Raw genomic sequence first — 10,833 nt, 5'->3', positions numbered from 1 at the left:
TGACTTCACTTATGGTTTTTCTCACAAACTTACTAGATGAGTGTGATAATGGGTTTGAGTTTATGTAAATAAGTATAAAGCGTTTTAACCACGGGCCTAACGTTTAACCACGGGCCTAACGTTTCCTGTCGTTGAGGTTACAGACTTTGCACTTTGACAACCATGCTGTCTGATGACAGTATACATTTTAGACACAAACAGGCGGGGTGCAGGGTGCAGAACACTTCTTTTCAGAATGTCTGAATATTTACGCATCATGAAGCCTGTGAAGCTTTGTTTTAGATTATTTTCAAAGAGTATGTTTTTTGTTTTCTGGATGTGCCTCAGTAAAGGTTAGGAATTCTGCACTGCAATATTTTTCTTTTATTTGAGGCGATAGGCGCTGCGCTCCACAATGCTACAAAAAGAACTGCAGGAGAAGAAGACTAAAAAAAAATTGTTTAAAGTTTGTCGGAGCTGTTCTGTGTGCTCTTGCCCTTGTGACACCCCTGTCTGTAACCATTTATCACTGAGACATTTTCTCATCAATAGACAAAGGATATATTCCCTACTTGATGTGTAGGGCTTCAGCTGCTCAGCCTTCATGAATGTTAATGTGAATACAACCTTCTTTCTGCACATAGGTTACTCTTCTTATTTTAATGTCAATAGGCAGTGGAATCCATGTGAGAGCCCAAATGATAGAATTTCAAGCACTTCTCCAGGATTGCTACCTGTTTCCTTTGTATAAATACTTTCTTGATGATATCTGCATGCTCTTGAATCATTATTTATATTTAACACAGGTGCAGTTATTGCACTTTTTACAAAAACACAACAATAGAATATTTTATTATTGGAATATACAAAGGAAGCAGTTAGCCATGAATTTTGGCCAAGTTCCAAAAAGCTGGCCAGTAGGAACAAGTACTTTGTCTTTGAGAAAAAGGATGTCCCCAGTGCTCAGCAAAGCCAAAAGGATTTTCAGTTTTTTGAGATCACGTCTGACACAGTTTTCATTACAAGGCTGTAGATGAAAGAACATGTAGTTTCTAGGAATGGGTGTTTCTGTCACTAACAGGTTTTGTGATTTGCTACAGAATAAAAATTGTGTTGTAATGAGAGTGCAAACTGGTGCAACTGATTAGGAGTGTTACTTAGCAGTGTCTATCAAAGTTAAAACTGCGATTGACTGAACTATTACATTACTAAGTAATTACCTTGTATTCACTTGCAGATACATATGTATAAGATTTAACAGATATGTTCAGGAATGTTTACTAAAGTAATAGCTAAAAATCTGAAAATATTCTGAATGTTTATCAGTAGCAGACTGGATACTTTTGGTACATTTAAATAGTGTAATATTATGCTTTTGCTCAAAACAATGAAGTTAATCTGCATTTTCTGATTTATTCATGCATTTACCTAACAAATTTTTGTTGGAGGAAAAGTATATGTGAGCCCTTTGTTCTATGCATTGGGGAATACAGTGCTTAAAAAGACATTTTTCCTTACTCATGGAGTTTCTGAGACTAAGCACATGGAAAGATCTCCAAATTGTATTTTAAAGAGGAAAAGTATGTTGCCACATAGGAGAGGTATAATGTTATTCCTTTCAACAACATTTTAAATATACATCCCCCATCTTCCCACCCCCTGACACACATTCGTATATCTATGCAGGGAGATGCGTTTAATTTTTCTTTCTGGAAAATTCATAAAGGAATTTCTAACAGTGGTTGAAAAGGTTTAGATGTGGCAGGGGAATAAGTAGGAGACTTTGCCTTTTCGTCTTAGACCTCTCTATGTAGATTGAATTTTTATTACCATGTGTTTTTATTATTTTTTTCTTAAAGGCACCTGAGCTAACATCTGTTTAATTTTTTCCTCTTCTCAAAGTCCCCCAGTACATAGTTGTACATTCTAGTTGTAGGTCCTTCTGGTTGTGCTATGTGGGATGCCACCTCAACATGGCTTACATGAGCGGTGCCATGTCCATGCCCAGGTTCCGAACTGGCAAAACCCTGGGCTGCTGAAGCAGAGTGTACAAACTTAACCACTCGGCCACGGGGCCAGCCCTGTGCTTTTATTATTATTAAAAGTATATTGGGCCAGCCCCAGTGGCCTAGTGGTTAAGTTTGGTGTGCTCTGCTTCAATGGCCCAGGTTTGGTTCCCAGGTGCAGACCTACACCACTTGTCAGTGGCCATGAATGGCAGCGACCCACATAGAAAATAGAGGAAGATTGACATGGATGTTGGCTCAGGGTGAATCTTCCTCAGGAAAAAAAAAAAAAATTAAGACACAATTTATTATTGAATAACTGGGCTTGTTTTATCCACGGTAAACCTGTAGTCAACCTCTGTCTCTTAATCATTCCTGAATCTGTTTGTACTTTGTGTTCACATAGTGAGTGCTTGGAGAAAAGAACCAGATCAAGTCCCTTGGAAATCAAAAAAAAATGAAAGAGTACAGAACATTGAATTCTTTTTACATTTCTTCTTGATACCCCTCTGCCAGATTTCTTTCAACCCTGCTCTTTTACTCTCTTCTCCTTTCTGTATCCTTTTATCAGCTTTTCTTTCTAATTCTACTTTCTAGAAGCAAAACTTGAAAAGACTATTGTATACTAAGGAAATACTTGAAGTAAACTCAAATGAATTTAAAGCTGGATTATGAGGTGAAACCTAAATAACTCTCCTCATCTCTGATCTTCAAGCAATCTGTATAGAGAAAATTATTGTGTCTCTTCCTTAGAAGTCATGAGAAAAAAAACCACAACAGACTGTTTGATTTAGATATGTTCTAGAGATGATCCAGATGACCTCCCTGTCTTTAACCCTGTGATTTTAGAACATAGTGATTATCATAATCACAGCTCTGCTGTAATGTGGATAAAAAGGGTTAAAAGGGATCAAGCATACTTTAGGAATCCAGAGTTACTTATAAATACTAGTAAGTAATTCAGGGATATTAAATATGACTTGAAAATGGCCATCCCAATACCTCCATACATACAGACATTACTAGATGAAAATATTATTCTTAAATTCTTTGGCTAGGTAGTTGGTACATATAGAAAGGAAAAGTTATATGTTTAAAATTAAGTCGACCATAACTTGAAATACTTTGTTTCCTGTGATCTTTACAATCACTACGGCCATATAAGTAAATCGGTGCAGGTGAATGTTCTCGAACTTATAACTCACTTGCTGTTGTGCCTACTCCCCAAAGACCTAAGATGGTCAAAGAAAATTCAATTAAGTCCACTTCACCAAAGGAAAACATGAGGGATGACCCAGCCAGTGGAATTGGGTGAGGGCAGAAGGAAGTAGAGAGCAAGTCAAAATAGAGTCCAGAGAGCAGACATGCAGTCAGATTTCTTAAGTATTCAGTAGTGTGCTCATGGAGTCAGGAAGATTAGGGGGTGGGGAAGCATAAAGGGAGAATGGAAGAGTTAACAGTATCTTCTCATTCTAGTCTAGGTCTTTCCAGATAGTTAGAGACCTCTTCTGGGACAATCCTCAACTTAACTAACAGTATCCGAAAAACCAAGCTAGAAGTTCAAGAACGAAGCTTCCATGCCCATAAAAGGATCATAGAGCAGTGAGGTATATATGCCTAAAGTGAAGGTGGTGCTTATCGGACAAGATATAGATGGAAATTACATCTATTCATTTGGGAAATATTAATTAAGCACCTACTGTGTTTCAGGCTCTGTCTTAAGCACTGAGGATGTATAGTGAACAACCAGGCCCAAATTCTTGCTCTCATAGAGCTTGTAGTCTTCCAGTGAAAGAGAGATAAAAACAAAATAAAGGAGGGCCAGCCTGGTGGCGCAGCGGTTAAGTGCACACGTTCCGCTTCTCGGCAGCCCGGGGTTCGTCAATTTGGATCCCGAGTGTGGACATGGCACCGCTTGGCAAAGGCCACGCTGTGGTAGGCATCCCATGTATAAAGTAGAGGAAGATGGGCATGGATGTTAGCTCAGGGCCAGTCTTGCTCAGCAAAAAGAGGAGGATTGGCAGTAGTTAGCACGGGGCTAATCTTCCTTAAGAAAAAATAAATAAATAAATAAAGGAAATATTAGTATGTTAGATGGTGATAAATTAATGGAGGAAAATTAAATAGTGAAGGAGGTTGGAGTGGTCTGGGGGAGGGAGTTTGTATTTGCAATAGGATAGGTAAGGAAAAGCCTAATGGAAAAGGTGATAGACTGACACAGGCCTGAAGGGAGCAAGTGTGTGAGCCATGTTCATTCTTGGGAGGAGAACTTCCCAGGCAGAGGAACAACCAAGTCCTAGGCCTGGAGGAATTGTGCCTAGTGTATTGCACAGCAAGAAGGCTGGCATGGGTGGAGGGGATGGCACAAGGTGGGAGAGCAGTAGGGATGAGGTTAGAGGGGGCCGAATCCTCTGGGACTTTGCAGCCCATAGCCAGGACTTGGACTTTTACTCCAAGCAAGATGGGAAACCATGGGAGGATTTTGAGCAGAGCACGACATTATCTAACTTTTAAAGGGCTCATTTAGGAGGGCTAGATTTTAGCAACTGGTTGAGCTAGAGTTTGGAGGTAAGTGTGATGGGAATATACAAAAAGGTTTATAGTACGTTCTTTTTTCCTCCTGCCTCGTCCTACCTACCATAAGCCATATTTACCTTTCTCTAAATATCTACCCTTGACCCATTAAAATTCTAGTTTCATGAGAACTGGAAGTGGGGGCTGCTGTTGCCAGTTGGGTGTGTGTAATGAGAGCACCCGAACGCATTGCTAAGGGAGATCAGTTAGGAGGCTGATGCAGTAAGTCAGGCAAGAAGGAGATTGGCTTGAATCAGAGAGAACATCAAGTATCAGATTGATTTGGATTAAAAATACTTGGTTTAAAAATATTTTCTCAAAGCACTCAAATTTGTCAGGTTGCTCAATTTTGGTTTTAGCAATATTTATTACTGGTTCCTTCTTGCATACTTTGATTAGTGAGTCTGTTCTTAGGATCTCTTTTCCCCCATTCATTCCAAATAAGCCAGATTTACCACTGTAGCGATTGTTGGCTCTAAGTAAAGTTTTCCTTCTCCCTTCTCACCATGTTTTCTTTTATTTAAAGTTAAGGTTGAGCTCATTTTTTCCCCTTTTTTTCCAAGCTTTAATCCTATCTGGCTTCTAAATCCCTTCAGAATTATTTGAAGCAAAGAATGCCTGCTGACTTCAAAGAGTGTTTCATGCTTGCATTTACTCCGTAGGGTATATAGCAAGAGTAGTGGAACCTTCCTTCCTTTCCAGGCAGAATGGTGTGTTTGGTAATGACATATGCTGATCAGTGAGCAGTCTGTTAAGAAGAAACACAATGAAACTCATTTTTTTATTTGCTGTTTTGAAAAGGACTTATTTTCCTTTGGAGGACTTTTCAATTTCAAATCTAATCTGTTTTTTGTGGGAGAATCAATTTATATTGATAGAAACTTGATTAACTTCCCTTTCATAACTTTCTCCTTAAGGTCATCCTACAGACTTAGTTGTCTATAATGTAACATAATATAAATGAATGCTTGGTTTGTACAGATTTCTAAATCTTATTGTTTCAGTCATTTCATTGAAAGACAAATATTTTACTACACCAGTCCTCAAAAGAAAACTCGTAGTGTCTAATTCTTGTCTTTGTGGAAGACAGTTTATATAGGCTTTATAATTAATGCTGATGCAAAAGAAGGCATTAGCTTGAGAAAGAATGATTCTTTGTATAAAAATATTATGGTTACTCATAAGGCAAAAGCCCTTATCTACTGCATAGGCTGATCTACTAAAATAGACAGGTTAGCTCTTCCACTTTATTTACTTTTAGCATCCAGATGAGAGAGAGTTTGGAGGTCAATCTGATGTGAATATATAAAAGGGTTTATAGCAAATTCTTTTTTCTCTCTGCCTTGTCCTACCTTCCATGAGCCATAGTCACCTTTCTCTAAATATCTGCCCTTTACCCATTACAATTCTAGTTTCCTAAGAACCGGAAGTAGGGACTGCTATTGCTGGCTGTGTTTGTGTAATGAGAGCACCCAAATGCATTAGTAAGGGACTGGAAAAGTTCAACAAGGAGATTATGATAAGAATGGTGACATCTACTTCTTTCAACATTTATGAAGTGAAGGCAGTCTGTGCAAAACTGATATTTCAATAGTTATACCAGCTATTGTCAAAGTGTAGTCTGCCACATTTTTTGTCAAAGTGTGGCCTTGTCGATCCCTGAGACTCCTTCATAGAGTCCTCAAGATGAAAAGTGTTTTTGCAGTAATTCTCAGAAGTTATTTGCCTTGCTCCCTGTGTTATTATTTGCACTCATAGTGAATCCTTAATGTGAATCAAGGCAGTAACACCAAACTATATTAGTAGTCATTGTACTGCCCACTACTACATGCTTATTTTAAAAAAAGGTCATTTAAGAATGTTTCTTGATTATTAAATCTCAACCCTTGACTACATTTTTTTTATTATTCTTTTTGATGAAATGGGAAATATGCATAACGCTCTTCTACTCATATCAAAGTACAATGGTTGTCTGGAGGAAGAGCTCGTGTGCCCTTGTTTCATTTGGGAGCTGAACAAGCCATTTTTTATCATAGGACACAATTTTTTCTTTTAGAAAGATTAGCCCTGAGCTAACATCTGCTGCCAATCCTCCTCTTTTTGCTGAGGAAGACTGGCCCTGAGCTAACATCCGTGCCCATCTTCCTCTACTTTATATGTGGGACGCTTACCACAGCATGGCTTGTCAATTGGTGCCACGTCTGCACCTGGGATCTGAACCAGCGAAACCTGGGCCGCCAAAGTGGAACGTGCGCACCCAACCACTGTACCACCAGGCCGGCCCGATAGGGCACAATTTTTAACAGGAAGAATGACTGACAGAAAAACTACAGTCAATGAAACTGGGATATTGGTGGACATTTTCTTGAAAATAAACAGAGTCAGCCAGTTACTTCAAAGCAAACAAGACAGTATTTGCTACCATTAATAAAACTCAAGTTTTATTTCAAGCAAAAATCAGGTTTTAGAAAACTTTTATTGCCTCTATAAGTTTGGCAGCTTCCCAAAACTGAAAGAATTTTGTGATGAAACTGGTGGTGATATTAATAATGTGGTTTTTCAAATATCATATAATTAAAAGTGTCAACAGTTGGAAAATCTGCATAACTCAGTGAACCCATATTTTTCAAATGTGCAATGTTACAAAATCAGACACAGATAAAGATCCATTCAAAATGTAAGGCCATAGGATTTTAACGTGATTAAGTAAAAAATGCTTATTGATATGATTTCACATAGATGCCACATTTGCAACTATGCTTTAAGAAAATATCACTTATTGAGTCTTAACATAATATCAAACACAAATATCCATCTTTATCTGAACCTATTAAAATCCTTCTCCCTATCTTAACTAAATATCTATGAGAAGCTGGATTTTTTTCATAGACTTCAGCCAAAACCATATAGCAATAGATTGAATGCAGAGCAAACATAAGAATCCAGCTGCCATTAGAGCTAATAAATGCCTTTAGCAAAGTTGCATGATACAAGATCAACACATAAAAATTACTGGTATTTCTATATAATAGCAATGAACAATCTGAAAAGAAAATTTAGAAAATAATTACACTTACAATAGCATCAAAAAGAATAAATACTTAGGAATATATTTAACAAAGAAGGTGCAAGACTTGTACACAGAAAATTACAAAACAATGCTGAAAGAAATGAAAGACTATCAGTAAATAGAAAGCCATGTGTGTTTATGGATTAGAAGACTTAATCTTGTTAATATAGCAATATTCCCCAAAGCAATCTATAGTTTTTTGTTTTCTTTTTTCTTTTTTTAAAAGATTGGCACCTCAGGTAGAGAAGGATAATCTCTGTATGACTCCACTCATATGAGGAATTTAAAAATGTGGACAAAGAGAACAGATTAGCAGCTACCAGGGGAAAGGTGGGGTGGGGGGTGGGCACAAAGGGTGAAATGGTGCACCTACAACATGACTGACAAACATTAATGTACAACTGATATTTCACAAGATTGTAACCTATCATTAACTCAATAAAAAAAAAAAAAAGATTGGCACCTGAGCTAACACCTGTTGCCAATCTTTTCTCGTTCTTCTCTCCAAAGCCCCCCAGTGCATGGTTGTATATACTAGTTGTAGGTCCTTTTAGTTGTGCTATATGGGATGCTGCCTCAGCATGGCTTGATGAGTGATGCTAGGTCCACGCCCAGGATCCAAACTGGTGAAACCCTGGGCTGCTGAAGATTGAGCGGGCGAACTTAACCACTCGGCCACGGAGCCAGCCCCCAATCTATAGTTTTGATACAATTTCTGTCAAATCCTAACAGACATTTTTGTAGAAATAGAGAAGCCAATCCTAAAGTTCATAACAAATGGCAAGGGATTCTGAATAGTCAAAACAATCTTGAAAAAGAAAAGCAAAGTCGGAGAACTCACACTTTCCAATTTCAAAACTTAACTACAAAGCTATGCTAATCAAAACAGTGTGGTACTGGCATAAAGATAGACATACACATCTATGGAATAGAATTGAGAGTTCATAAATAAACCTATATATCCATGGTCAACTGATTTTTGACAAAGATGTCAAGACTATTCTACAAAGAAAAAATATCTTCAACAAATGGTGAGGGGAAAACTGGATATCCATATATAAAACAACGAAGTTGGACCCTTACCTCAAACTGTATACAAAAATTAACTCAATATAGATCAAAGTCCCAAACATAAGAGCTAAAATTATAAAAATCCTAGAAAAAGGCATAGGAATAAACCTTCATGATCTGAATTTGACAATGGTTTTTAAGATATGCTATAAAAGCACAACCAACAAAAGAAAAACAGATAAATTTGACTTCATTAGAACTAAAAACTTTTTGGCATCAAAGATACTATCAAGGGAGGGAAAAGACACCCCATAGAATGCGAGAAAATATTTATAAATCATACAGCTAGTCTAGTATTCAGAAAAGATAAAGAACTTTTGCAACTCAACAACAAAAAAGACAAACACTCAATTAAAAAATGGGCCAAGGACTTGAATAGATATTTCTCTAAAGAAGATATACAAATGCTCAAAATTTTTAGCCATTAGGTAAATGCAAATCAAAACCACAATGAAATGCCACTTCATATCAAACAAAATGTGGTGTATACATACACTTCAAACAAAATGCATACATATACGAAAGCATACATATACAATTTAATATGGATGAACCTCGAAAATATTATGCTAAGTGAAAGAAGCCAGACATAAAAGGCCACATATTGTATGGTTCCATTTATATGTAACATTCAGAATTGGCAAATCCAGAGAGACAGAAAACAGATTAGTTGTTGCCAGGGGCTGTGGGAAAGGAAGAATAGGAAGTTACTTCATAATGGGCACAGGTTTTCCTATTGGGATGCTGAAAATGTTCTGGAACTAGATAGCAGTGACAACTGCACAACACTGCGAATGTACTAAATGCCACTGAACTGTACATTTTAAAATTGTGAATTTTATGTAATGTGTATGTTACCAAAATTATTTGAAAAATACAGCTGTCTTCTATTAAGCCAGACATTAAAGAGATTTGTAAAATGGTAAATGATGCCAGTGATATCACTAAATATTTTGGTTTTGTGAAATAAAGTTTCATAAAAATATATTACTTATGTTAACATGAAGTGGGTTTATTTTTAATTCAATTAATAAAACATATTTTGAGTTGTTCTTGGTTTTAATTTTTAATATTGTAAATATTGATAGCTATCACTACCAAAATCAAAAGTTTGAATCCCCAATTTTTTTAATTTATTTTATTTTTTTTGGTCAGGAAGATTGGCCCTGAGCTAACATCTGTTGCCAATCTTCCTCTTTTTGCTTGAGGAAGACTGTCCCTAAGCTAACATCTGTACCAATCCTCTTCCATTTTGCATGTGGGGTGCTGCCACAGCATGGCTTGATGTGAGGTGTGTAGATCTGCACCCAGGATCTAAACCCTTGAACACCAGGCCGCCAAAGGGGAGCACGAGAACCCAGCCACCGCACCACCAGGCTGGCCCCTGAGTCCTCAGTTTTTAAGAGGGTAAAGGAGTCCTGACTCTAAAAGGTTTGAGAACCACTGAACTATGCTGTAAGGTGGGACAGCTGTTAGCTAAGTTATCTAAGGCAAGTTACTGTGTGGACTTTAAGGTACAAAGATTTTATAATATGAGTTAGTTGTGAATCTAACTGTTACAGATGAAAGTATAACTGGAAAACAATATTCTTCCGATATATTAGCTACCAAAATGTAAATTAGAAGTTTAGAAACTGTGTTAGTGGGAGACGTGATCTGAAGGGAGGAGTGGAGAAATTAAAGAAAGATAGGTGTTGAGGGTTGGGAAAGGTGAGTAGCGGGTGAAGAGGGTGTTAGGAAGTTCGTGGTTCAGTACATTAATTCAATTTGACATATGCATAATAATTTTAAATGTGATTTTTCCTATTGTCTAGGTATATGTGCCAATAATACACAATTTATGCTTAGTGATTATTTATGTTCCAAATATTGTTCTCAGAGATTTATTATGTGTATGACACTATTATTTTTATTTTTTAATTTTTTTTGGAGGAAGATTGGCCCTGAGTTAAAATCCACACCCATCTTCCTCTACTTTATATGTGGGATGCTGCCACAGCATGGCTTGATAATCAGTCTGTAGATCTGTGCCTGGGATCCAAACCGGTGAACCCCAGGCCACCAAAGCAGAGAGTGCGAGCTTAACCACTATGCCACTGGGCCAGCCTCTATTATTTTTATTTTTAATACAAT

This window comes from Equus asinus, chromosome 9 (genome assembly GCF_041296235.1).
Source record: "Equus asinus isolate D_3611 breed Donkey chromosome 9, EquAss-T2T_v2, whole genome shotgun sequence".
NCBI lineage: Eukaryota > Metazoa > Chordata > Mammalia > Perissodactyla > Equidae > Equus > Equus asinus.
The sequence above is the reverse complement of the archived record's forward strand: the minus strand, read 5'-3'. Positions refer to the sequence as shown.